The 13989-nt window shown below is 34.0% G+C and overlaps 1 protein-coding gene across 10 annotated transcripts in view; it reads right to left on the reverse strand.

The window, feature by feature from the left end:
• The window catches only part of sick (sickie), a 295306-nt gene that overhangs the window by 152249 nt on the left and 129068 nt on the right, over positions 1-13989 (reverse strand). The gene's annotated exons all lie outside the window — the stretch shown is intronic.

The raw sequence follows: 13989 nt of genomic DNA on the forward strand, positions 1-13989 counted from the left end.
TGAATGAGGACGATGCACGATCCATCTTTGCCTTTTTCGAACGCATCTTGAAAGAGAGTAAGATAAATGTTACCCACATATATGTACATTTCTGTTCAAACGCTTAAGAAAAATCAAATGTTTATTTCTTTACTCAAATGATGCAGAAAAGTGAAGACTTTCATACATCAAAACAAGTCAATTTTACTTAATTTTTAATAAAAGAAGAACAATATTATTTTACACTTAAAATGTTCATATTAAAATAATTGTAATAAATTTAAATTTGATGTCAAATTTACATATTAATATTATTAAGTATTTATTAGGGATGATAGTATGCATATATAATTTTTTAAATTGTTTAAAGAAATGAAAGAATTATTTTGAGCATTTTATAATATAACATTTATTAGCATGTTATTAATATGAACTGATAGCGTAGCATTGTCATGATTTAAATCAATTTAAAAGATTAGGAAACAAATTTTCGAATGCAATGAAGAACAGTTTAAGAAGAAATTAAGAACAAAATTTTCAAATGCAATTCAGAAAAATTTAAGAAGAAATTAAGAACAAGATGTTTAAATATAATCCAGAACAATTTAAGAAGAAATCAAGAACAAAATGTTTAAATGCAATTCAGAAAAATTTAAGAACAAAATTTTTAAATACAATTCAGAACAATTTAAGAACAAAATAAGATAAAAAATTGTAAGTAAAATTCAGAACAAACATTTCAAGAAAAAATTAACAACATAGTTCTTGATCCATATTTTCATTCTAGAACTCTAAAAAACAAATGCTAAAAATTTCTATTATAAATAATGAGTAAAAACATTATTGGGAATCACTGCCACTGTTTCTCATATAAGACTCGTGTACGCGTATGCAAATTATCGTTTCTATTCGGTTTGAAAAATCGTCTGTCTAAAGGTCTGGCTTCTCTCGGGTGGTTTTCGCTGTCGTTGAGAACTGGTCCTCCAAAGAACTGGCTCGGCGTGCAATTACTCTTAGTACAGTCAGCAGCAAATATGACTTACCTAGGGAGAACAAGCCTCCCACTAATTGATTTTTACTACCTTTTCAAAATTTCAAAATACCGAGGTGAGGATGAGATGAGGATTACAAATTTAAGGATATAGAAATTTGAGGGTATTTAGAGATTAGTGGATTGGGTAATATTAGATTTGGGAGCTTTGTGATTTCGGGATTTAGGAATTTGGGAACTCGGATTCGGGATGTAGAAATTTTGGGAAATAGGTATTTGGGGACGTAGGAATTGGGGGAAATAAATTTGGGGGTGTTGAAATTTAGGGACGTAGAAATTTGGGGAAATAGGTATTGAGGGCGTAGAAATTTGGGGACATGGAAATTTGGGAAAATAGATTTGGGGGCGTAGAGATTTGGAAAAATAGATATTTGGGGGCGTAGGTATTTGAGGAAATAGGTATTTGGGAGCGTAGAAATTTTGGGGGCGTAGAAATTTGGGTGCGTAGAAATTTTGGGAAATAGGTATTTGGGAGCGTAGAAATTTGGGGAAAGAGGTATTTGGGAGCGTAGAAATTTGGGGGCGTAGAAATTTGGGTGCGTAGAAATTTTGGGAAATAGGTATTTGGGAGCGTAGAAATTTGGGGGAGTAGAAATTTGGGGAAATAGGTATTTGGGAGCGTAGAAATTTGGGGGAGTAGAAATTTGGGGAAATAGGTATTTGGGAGCGTAGAAATTTGAGGGCGTGGAAATTTGGGTGCGTAGAAATTTGGGGGAGTAGAGATTTGGGGAAATAGGTATTTGGAAGCGTAGAAATTTGAGGGCGTAGAAATTTGGGAGCGTAGAAATTTGGGGAAATAGGTATTTGGGAGCGTAGAAATTTGGGGGCGTGGAAATTTGGATGCGTAGAAATTTGAGGAAATAGGTATTTGGGAGCGTAGAAATTTGAGGGCGTGGAAATTTGGGTGCGTAGAAATTTGGGGGAGTAGAAATTTAAGAAAATAAACATTTGAAAACGTAGAAATTTGTTAAAATAGAAATTTGGAAACGCTGTAAGATATCTAGGTATTTTAAAAATTTAATTCTCTAGAAATTCCATATTCCAAACCTTCAAGAATCTATTAATTTTGACTTTCCACAATTTAAACAATCAACAAACTTGCTATTCCAGAAACTTAAAAATCAAAGAATCGAAGAATTGTTATTGTTAATTGTTCAAAAGTGTAAAAATTTATAAATTGAAAAATGTAGTTATTGAAAATTGAGTGTATGTTACAGCCGAGTGTACCGCGAATAAATAGTCAGACTCATTCGTGCGAAATATTCAAGCGAGTCTGGTGCTCGCTAGGTATACTTGAACATGGGAACGGTTCGTTGCATGTATAGTATTTATACCTATGCTTTCCTACCATGTCTCACAAGTACTTCCTTCAGATTTTCAATTAGCTGCCACTTTACTTATACGGTATTGAATTTAGTTCAGAATGTCGGGGGATATTACTTCATACTTGATTTAACCAACTCGGTAAAATGGTTTACATCCCTTACTTTAAATTGTAAGAACTCTTTATTTTAGAACGGGGCTAAATTTTGCTCCTTTCAATTTTTGTTAAGAAATGTGTTCTTACTATTTTTGTATTTCTTTTTTTTAATGTACAGATACAAAATTGCTAAACTCCATTTGTTCAAACTGATGTTGACTTTTGTTAGATATAAAATAGTTGTATAAATTAATTTATTCAGACTTGTATAAAAATTATTATTCACTGAAAATTTCTAAGTTATTATTAGTATGTCAATGATCTAAACTGATAGCAAATTAAATAACATTCACACAAGGTCTCTATACATATATTATTTTATTCACAACTGGCTTTATTATAATATTTATATTACTTTGTTAATTGTGAATTACTTTGTGATATTAATAGTAAAAAGTATAATTAAACAGTAGTATTAAATTGGCAGTAAAAGTTGAAAGTGTAAAAAACTTTGATTACACTCAATCAGAAATTTAATATAAACTAACCTAACTTAAATTGAACATAACCTGACCCATCTTAAATAGAACATAACCTAACTCAACCTAAGAAAACTTAACTTAAACTGAATATAACCAAAACCCAAATAAAATTGAATATCACCAAATCCAACTTAATATAATGTAACATAACCCGATTGAAATTAAATGAATCTACCACAGCTCAATCTCACCTCAACGTAAACTAATTCAATTTAAACTGAATACAATTTAACCTAGCACAATGTAAACTAAATACAATCTAACATAATTCGTTCCCATAAATAATTGACTGGAATTAACAACTATGGAAAAAATGATACAGTATACACTTCTCTTGTATTAACAATCTTTTCAGAGAACTTTAATTACTCACTATCAGAAAGCAGCGTATACATTGCTCGTTTCACTTCGAGTAATTTGCACGAACACAAAGAAAGCACAGTATTCAATCGCAGTTCAAATGGAACATGTGTGTAGATACACACATGTGTGTGCTCAAATGGAACATATGTGCATATGTGTATATGGGTACATGTGCATATGTGTACATTGGACAGTAATACTGTGAATGTAAAGCGAACAGAGGACCGCAAGAGGTGAAGGGTCTAAAGTAAGCTCGAAAGTACGGCAATTAGCAGAATCGTTTGACCAGTTTGCTGCTATCCACGGTTATCTATGCGAAGTGCAGAACTATGCACGTAAACCATGTTCTATAGTCTATTAAGCACCAGAGAGAGGAGAGAGTTCATAACGAGCGTGTTCTATGTACTATAGATAAAGTCGACTCGTAGTGTACCATTCATAGAAATAATATTTGGAAAACATATATATTCTACAAATTAATTTCAGATGGTAAAATGAATTACAACTGGGTTGTAATAAAGAGGTAGTGAATTTAGAGGATTGGTGATGTAAATAAAAAATTACGTAAGTTAATCGAAGTGAATGGTACATTTAACATTTGTTTGATTAAAGAGGTGGACTGTGGGAGAAACCTTTCACTACTTTGGGATTTTTAGAGAAATTATATGTGGGCTTGTAAGTTTTCAGATGTGGGTACTTCTAATTTTCTAATTTTTCAAATTTAAATTCTTAATTTTCACATTTTTAAATTTTTAAGCTTCTGAATTTTCAAATTGTCAAATTCCCAAATTGTCAAGTGCCTAAATTGTAAAATTTCCAAACTATAAAATTCCCAAATTGCTAAATTTCTAAATTAACAAATTCCCAAATTGTCAAATTCCCAAATTGTCAAGTGCCTAAATTGTCAAATTTCCAAACTATAAAATTCCCAAATTGCTAAATTTCTAAATTAATAAATTCCCAAATTGTCAAATGCCCAAATTATCAAATTCCCAAATTGTCAAATGTCCAAATTCTCAAATTCTCAAATTCCTAAATTTCCCATCTCCCAAAATTCCACATTCTCAAATCTCCAGATCCTCAAACTCCCACGCTTCCTAAATTCTAAAATTCCCAAATTCTCCATCTCTCAAAATTCCACACTCTGATATCATCAAACCCTCAAACTCTCACACCTCCCCACATCTCCCAAATCTCCACATCTCCAAATCACCAAATCCTCAAACCCCTACACTTCCAAACCCTCCAAATTTCTCTCTGCATCCCAAAACATCATCCTCAGAAATTTTCATTCCCAAAATACTCTCCTACATATAGTTTTCACTACATGTAGACTAGATCGTTCCCATTGAACAGTCGAAAGGTATTGGATCAATCTCATCGTTAAGTTCGACCTGGCCAGGTAAAAGCAACGCCAGATGCATATCAGCGACGTTGCACCCACCAACATTCCTTCTAATTGCTTCGAAACTACTGGGCGCGGGATTTTTTGAATCCGTCGTCCAATTAGATCTAAAGATACCACGAGATCTCTCGTGAACGTGTACATTCACGCTTTTCCTTCTATCGTTGGATATCGTTCTATAACAAACATTTCTATGCTTCTTTTTTAATTAACAGGTTGATTGCCTCATTGTTGAGGCAGATGAAAATTTCATTGGGGAGTAATTTTGTTTGTAACAAGTTTTACAAAATATTTTCATATTATAATATTGCAGTTATTATATACAGTTTCAAGTATTATGTACAGTTTCATAGTTAATATGGGTATTTTTAAGGAGAGATTCTTAATGATGTGTGTGATGAATTCGTATGAGGTATGGGTCACCCTGTATGTGAGTGACGTGGCAGACAAAGTGTTAAGGTAAGTAGCTTTGAATATTGCCTCATTATGTGCATACAATTAGGGAGTGTCCATATTATGTTCGTAAGTGGAGCTAGTAGCTTTGTCAAGAGGTAGTCAAATTTTTGCATTTCTTGCTGAGAGTGTATCAAGTCTATAATTGAAGAAAGAGGGTAAAAAAGGTCCACATATGGCACATTCTTAAATTAATATATCCTCAAATCCCTGCATCCCCAAAATTCTACATATCCAAATCACTACATCCCCAAATTATCATATCCTCAAAGTCCTACATGCTCAAGTATCTAGACCCATATGTGGCTACATCCCCAAGTCCACACATCCCCAAATCTCTGACCCACATATCGCTACGTTCTCAAATACCCAGGTTCCCAAATTTCAAAATCCTGAAATTTCCACATCTTCAAACTCCTATGTCTTCAAATCTTCACACTCCCAAATCTCTACATTGGCCCAAATAATTAAATCCCCAAATTCTTGAAATCTTTACATCCACAATTCTTCACGTCCCCAAATCCCTACATTCCCAAACTACTATAATCTTGAATCCTTACATTTCCAAAACCCTACATCCCCAAATCTCTACACCTCTATATAATTAAATCTCCAAATTCCAAAATCTTGAAATCTCCATATCTCCAACTCTTCATGTCCCCAAATTCCTACTTTCCCAAACTACTATATCCTTGAATCCCTACATTTCCAAAACCCTACATCCCCAAATCTCTACACCTCCAAATAATTAAATCCCCAAATTCTAAAATCTTGAAATCTCCACATCTCCAACTCTTCACAACCCCAAATCCCAACATTCCCAAATTACTATATCCTCAAATCCCTGCATCTCCAAAACCCTACATCCCCTAATCACTACATCCCTAAATCACCATATCTCCAAATCCACATCCTCAGATCTATAAATTCGTAACATCTGAACTGTGAGCCCGTCACCTGCCAGAATCGTTAAACCCCCACAAAGGTTTAGCGCGTAAAATGTCCTTCCAGAAGATTTACACGTAAAAAGTTAATAGAAGCAAATAATTAAACATCGGAATGTAACACTATCGCTAAAGTAAAACTGTAATTTTACACGTTACTTCGAAGCCTGTCATTTATTGCCGTTAACTCGTTAATTACAGCCGAGTACAATTGTCTACCAACGAGCGGTTTTACGATCGAAAACAAAGGAATACAGCAACGTTCGCACAGGAATTGAAGGTACCGTTTATTTGGCAAGTTTTCCTTCGGGAAAATTGATAGCGCTTATACTGTTTTCTTTTTGCCGGTTGTTTAAACGATCACGCTATTTTTGGAACCGAATGTGCTTTCGCTAGTCTAGCTATGAGTTTATGACTCGGGATGCGCAATGATGGAGAGTTGGAGATTTGTACTTTTGGAGTTTGATGTTGTGACATTTGGAAAAATTGGATTCTTGAGAATTTGTGGAATTAAAGGTCTGAGCGTTTGAAGATGTGGGTGTATAAATTTTCAGAAATTTGGGAAATATGAGAAGTTGGAGATTTTTGAGAATTTGGAAAATGAGAAGTTGGAAGTTTGAGAATTTGGGAAATTGAAAATTTGGAAGCTTGAGAATTTTGGGAAATATGAGAAATTGGAAACTTGAGAATTTTGGGAAATATGAGAAATTGGAAACTTGAGAATTTTGGGAAATGTGAGAAATTGGAAGCTTGAGAATTTGGAAGATAGCAGAGATTGGAAATTTGAGAATTTGGGAAATGTGAGAGATTGGAAATTTGAGAATTTGGGAAAAGTGAGAGATTGGAAATTTGAGAATTTGGAAGATAGGAGAAATTGGAAATTTGAGAATTTGGGAAATGTGAGAGATTGGAAATTTGTGTATTTGGGAAATATGGAAAATTGAAAACTTGAGAATCTCCAATTCCCTAGATCGATAAATCCTTAAATCCCCAAATCGCCAAAATCTCAAAGTCCAACCTTTTAAAATCTTCATATTTAAAATCTTAAATCTAAAATTTTAAATCGAATTAAAATGAAATTGCTAAGTAATAAAAAAGATTTTTCATGTTGGCAAAAAACAGTTCGGTCCCGAAATGGTTAAAAAGCGTGCATAATAAAGGAGTGATGTGGCAGCGGTATCAAATATCCTTCATAACTCAAATAGCACATAATTCTCTGTAACAAGATTCATAAGATCGTTGGTGCGTTTTGAGATAGCCCTGGATTTGGCTCGTATCCACGAATGACACACAATATTTTCTAATACCGCGAATGAATTAGCCATTCATGCGAAGTATTCGAGTAACACGCTCGTTATACGATCATTTTCGTAATTACGCTGCCACTTTGTTTTAATTTATGCCTTGCCATTAAACCCTATCCACCTTGCGTTTATCCAATTTTAAATGAATCATTCTAACAGATGGTACTCAGAAACGTTTGCTGGTTATTTTTAACAGTTTGCTTGACGATTTTTGATGATTGATATTTGCAGAGATATTTATCTTTGGGATATCTGAAAATCTTTCCAATATTTCATATTTCTCATATTTCCAATATCTTATATTTCTCAAGTTTTCAATTTCTCAGATTTCTCAAATTCTCAAGTTTCCAAATTTCAATTTCCCAAATTCTCAAGTTTTCAATTTCTCATATTTCCCAAATTCTTAAACTTCCAATTTCTCACATTTCTCAAATTCTCAAATTTCCAATCTCTCACTTTTCCCAAATTCTCAAATTTCCAATTTCTCCTATCTTCCAAATTCTCAAATTTCCAATCTCTCACTTTTCCCAAATTCTCAAATTTCCAATTTCTCACATTTCCCAAATTCCCAAATTTCCAATCTCTGCTATCTTCCACATTCTCAAATTTCCAATCTCTCACATCTCCCAAATTCTCAAATTTCCAATTTCTCACATTTCCCAAATTCCCAAATTTCCAATCTCTGCTATCTTCCAAATTCTCAAATTTCCAATCTCTCACATTTCCCAAAATTCTCAAGCTTCCAATTTCTCACATTTCCCAAATTCTCAAATTTCCAATTTCTCCTATCTTCCAAATTCTCAAATTTCCAATCTCTCACTTTTCCCAAATTCCCAAATTTCCAATTTCTCACATTTACCAAAATTCTCAAATTTCCAATTTCTCCTATCTTCCAAATTCTCAAATTTCCAATCTCTCACTTTTCCCAAATTCTCAAATTTCCAATCTCTCACTTTTTCCAAATTCTCAAATTTCCAATTTCTCACATTTCCCAAAATTCTCAAATTTCCAATTCCTCATATTTAAAACTTGAAGAATCGGAAAATTTGAAAAGTGAAAGAAGATTTCGCCATGTGAGATATTCAAAGTTTGCACACGTGTCGTTAGGCAAAGGAAGCGTTGCCGGCGAGTGTACGTGTATTCATGGCACTCGATAATTCACGCGAAGAGGGTCGATAATTAATTCGAGGTAGCACACGATTGCTCTGTTCAGGATCGAGCAGGCACCGACAGATTGGCCGAGTGGCTGAAAGAGTCGAGGCACGAAGGAGAAAGCTCGAAGCCGTAGAAGCAGGAGCGGTTGCACGTTGTTCCAGAGCATGGGATAAATTTAGATAATCTCGTGAAAAAGGACGGTGTTGTACCAGGAAGGCCGACGCCACTATTCCACGCGGACGATATTATTATCGTACAGAACGTCGCTTATTATTCCAGCATGCAGAAGCGCAAGGACGCGGGACAAGCGTTTTATTACTTATTGTACAGTTCTACTCAAAAGTGGACGTCATCAATTTATAACTTTTATACTTGATACAAGTCTTCACAGTTGTCATCATTCGTTCAGAATGCGACAGAATAAGCTTTTCGTTAAAAAAGTTTTTGTTTAGAACATTGTAAAAATGTTCTAAATTTATAAATTTATAAATTTGTAATTGAAAACCTATATATTTATAATCGAAAATTTACAAATTTCTTGTAACAAATTTATAAGTTCGTAATTGGAAGCAAACTGATAGGAAATGTTAAAATACTAAGAACTTGAAATTTTAAATCCTAAAAACCATTAAATTTAAATCTTTATAAATCTCTAAATGAAGAAATGTAAACATAAAAAATTGAGAGTAGTAATTTGAAAATAAATAGACTTCGTACAAATGAATTTGAATTTTCCGCCACGCGAAGTCCTTCCTTAAACCAATATGGCGGAGCAATTTTTCCCTGTGCGTTAAACAATGGCGCCTGACGGTGGCGCCAAATTTAAAAACCGCTCGAACAAACATCGAGCTCGTAATTTAACCAAAGTGCACACGATGTGTCAAAATTAGATATTTAAAAAAGAGTGATAGAAGCGATGATTTAACCAGGCGATAAAGAGAAGAGCAACAGCAAGAAACGTGCTCTCGGATCTATTTTTGCGGCCATTCACATCGAAAACATTGACTCACCACTCGTCTCTCGGATGTCTTTGAACTCGTTCGCTAAATAAAGAGAATTTTAGGTAGCGTTTCGAAGGGAAAGGCAGCCGGCGAAGGGAGAAACGGCAGGACCGCACAAAATAATCGCACGAGTCGCGAATAATAAATCAAACCGAGTCAACTTACGAGCTGGTTGGAAGAAAACGAAGAAAGAGACGGAGGGAGAGAGGAAAGGATGTAGGAAAAGGAAAGGCAGATGGAAGGGAGAAAAAGTATCTCTTCGAAACCGTGTCCCGTGTCATGGCACGTGCTTCCATTTTTTCCACCCCTTTTTACCCTTACTCGGTTTTCTTTTGCTTTCGTTACCCTTCTCCCTTTAATGGGCTAAAGTGCAGTTCAATACTTCTTTGTTGTTATTTGCTAACTTGATTAATCAATGTTTTACGGTTTCGAACTCTTTGGCACTAATATTATTGAAAAATAACTTTAAATGTGGTTGACAAGTTTTTAGTTTTGCTTTTATACTCTTTGATTGAGTTGTTTGTAAGTTCATGAAAATTTAAGGTTATGTATATGGAAGTTATAGCAGATTATATATATGTATGATCTTCTTCAATTATATGTATAGACACATATATGTACGTGCATATACATACACACATATGTACACATACATATACATATACATGTACATATATGTATACATATTAATTGGACATCAAAATTATTTTCAGTGTAATTTAAAATAGGAAGAAGTTAAAAAATCCTGTCTTAAATAATTTCAGTATCTTTTTAGTATCTAAATGTACATTTTGAAACTACATGATTACTTGTCATAAATTACAACTGATTACTGTCAAAAATGTACATCACCTGAGAAAAATATAAACCGAATGTATCTTACATTGAACAAAATCAAATTTGAAATTTGTCAATCAGTACAATAAGTGATTTGATATAAGTGACAAGTTGAGAACCACCACCATGTATAAGTTCCACTCAATTAGAAACACCACAAGTGCGTCGCAATGACAGTAGTTAAATTTTAAATCAAAATATAATTCCTTCATTATTTTAATGACCAAACGTAGCAATCAGCTACATATAAGGTTAGGTACAACCGGCTCGCTTTCATAAAAATAGCAAAATGACTAGCCACGAGCTATAATATAAAAACAAGCAATCTGTAATTTGACTCCATCAGGTTATTCTCGTGTTAAAAATTGATTACCCGTTAATCGATACATCAAAATACCCACCATTGTGTCCGATCCTCGTTGAAAATCGGAGCAAACAAACCCCGTTGTACAAAACACCGTACACAAAGCAACACTTTTCTCGTGTCAACAAAAATATCGAGGGTCTATGTATACGAATTGATCCGTTATCACCGTTATCACAGATTCGTCGGTCGGCGACAAAGGTCGCGTGTTGCACCACGTATGTATGTATATAAAACTCCGGCGATACCGTGCGGACGCATGAAGCAGAACAAAGGCGGCCATTTAATAGAAACCTGGATGCATTTGAATTGCACGGAAATCGAGTCGATTCGCGTCGAGCGAAGTTTATTCGAAAGGCGTCGTGCCGAGAGACCGGTTCTCCCACGAAGCAGACACTCTGCTCCCTTCGTTTGCGACAGAATTTCGCAAAACGGATTTTTTTCTTGCTTTTCATCGGTCGCGATAGTTCGGGGAACGTTGGTATCGAAAATGCTTGAGATGTAGATGATAGAGGATGGTGTAGTGGATGGTAGTACCTGGGATGGTGGTATGAGGTGCATGTGGGAATCCGCCATTTTGGATTTTGATCATTTGGTTAGTTGGGGGGTTTGAAGTTTGGAAAGTGTGGAAGGTGGAGATTTGGAAATTTGGGGATTTAGGGGATTTGGGTAGGAGGGAATTTATGGATTTTGGGGATTTGGAGGTTTGAAGGTTTGGACATTTGGGGATTTGGGGATTTAGGAGTTGGAAAATTTGGGAATTTGGGGATTTGAGGATTTGGAAAACTTAGAAATTTCGGAGTTTGAGAATTTGGGAATTTGGGGATTTGGAAAATTTAGAAATTTGAGGATTTGGGGATTTGGAAATTTGGGAATTTAGGAATTTAGGAATTTGGAAGATGTGAGAAATTGAAAATTAGAGAATTTAGGGAATATGGGCATTCGGAAAATTGAGAATTTGGGGAATTGGGAATTAGGGAAATAGAGAATTTGGGCAATTGAGAATTTGGAAAAATTGAGAATTTGGGAAATATGGAAAATTAGAAAATTGAGAATTCGGGCAATTGGGAATTTGGAAAATTGAGAATTTGGGGAATATGGGAAATTGGAAAATTGAGAATTCGGGGAAATGGAAATTAGAAAAATAGAGAATTTGTCTAATATGGAAAATTGGAAAATTGAGAATTCGGTAAACTGGAAATTAAGAAAATAGAGAATTTGGAAATTTGGAATTTTTAAAACTTGAATATTTGTTAAATATGAGAATTTTCAAATGTCCAAATTTAAACATTTAAAAATTCTAAAAATGTGGTATTTTGTGAATTTCGATTTTGCGAAATTAATTTAACCTAATCTCCAGTACATCAAAAATTCGTTGCATATTTTTCGTTCCTCGAAAATAAACTTGTGTTTTCGTCGATCGAATGCCAGGTGCGTAGAATTCGAAGGGTGTAGGATGTCTAAAAATTATTAGAGGGGTCCCCTAACTCAGCCCCCTAATACCATCTAAGCTGTTCCTGCTCGTGAATTCAGCTCACATTAGACTTCCTTCTATATGGAGTCTCAACGATTTTATTATGAGATATACATTCTAATATCGAAGCCAAAAAAATCCATAATCTACAACATTAGTCATTTAACACGACTACCTTTTTCAATAAATTAATGTACTCTCCTCAAGTTACCTAAGTAATGCACATTTTATATTTATTTTAAGATTTGTCATTCTTTTAATAATTCCTAAAATTTATGTGATAAGAATAATGTCATGTGTTAAATATTACTAGACACTATGTTACTATTGTTAATTGTTATTAAATCAGAATTATCAGTTCACATTTATATGTACAGTACATTCTATAATTACATTCATTATTCACTATAACACACATTAACTCTTTGACTGCTACGTCACTCACATATGACACGTGAATTTCTATACAGATCTAGCATCTATATTATTAATTGTTCACTTACCTAATTGGAAACACTCGTATTAATTCTTTGAAACCATCCAAAATAAATATAATAAAATATTGTGAAAATACTATGTAAGATTTGTTAACAATGAAAATATACAATTTTCAATTGCTTCAGTGTGACAGTCAACGTGTTAAGGTACACCCTATATATTAATCGAAAGTCTAAAAAATATTAACAGCCCACAAAAAGAACGTACTTAACGAACGATATATTGCAAACTGTTAGAATAATGTTACTTCAATTATCCTAACGGTATAAACGCTCGAGAAAGTTAGGTTATGGCCGAAGAAATGACTCGGATGCACGGAGGTTAAACGCGTATCAGGATGAAGAAAGTTGAGAAGTTTAATAATGTTTTTTGTTAAGCTCGTTGATCGACTGTTCAAAAGACGTTCGCGACAAGATGTTCTCATCGAATCGCGTGTTCGATGAGAAGGTTCGAGTGCAGAAGGTGTCGAGGTGCGACCTGCAGTCAAGGTCTAACCGGTCTTCGGGGCCCCGTGGCGATGGCCAGTTGGAGGAGCACTCGAAGCGGGGGATCTGGTTTTCAATTTTTCTTTTCTCAATATAGATCGTGACCGAGCACGTCTTATTCGTCTGCTTCGTGTAATTATACGAGACTCCGTGATTCTCGCGTTTACGATGCTTCGTTTGCATCCTCTTCGCCAAATTGCTTCAACTTCAGCAAATTTTATTCTTCGTACTTATGCTGTTTCGTGTCATTCGTAGGCTTTTGACTTTCCACTTTAATTTCAGGGAACTACTACTCGACATTCTGTTACTGGAAATTTGCTAGTTTGATATTTTTAGGTTTATTTACTCTCAAGATTAGCAGTTTTTTTGTTTACAAATTTTTTAGTTTAGGTATTTTTTTAGTTTATAATCTTGAGTTTAGTAATTAAATTTATGGATTTTTTAGTGGAGGTATTTTTAGATTTATTTGCTCAAGTTTAGGAATTTTTAAATTACAAATTTTCCAGTTTTGGAATTTTTTTATTTGCTACCTCTCGAGTTTAGAAATTATTAAATTTATGAATTTTTTAGTGGAGGTATTTTTAGATTTATTTGCTCAAGTTTAGGAATTTTTAAATTACAAATTTTCCAGTTTTCGAATTTTTTTATTCGCAACCTCTTGAGTTTAGCAATTTTTAAATTTATGGATTTTCAAGTTTAGATACTTTTAAATTT

This window comes from Megachile rotundata, chromosome 4 (genome assembly GCF_050947335.1).
Source record: "Megachile rotundata isolate GNS110a chromosome 4, iyMegRotu1, whole genome shotgun sequence".
NCBI lineage: Eukaryota > Metazoa > Arthropoda > Insecta > Hymenoptera > Megachilidae > Megachile > Megachile rotundata.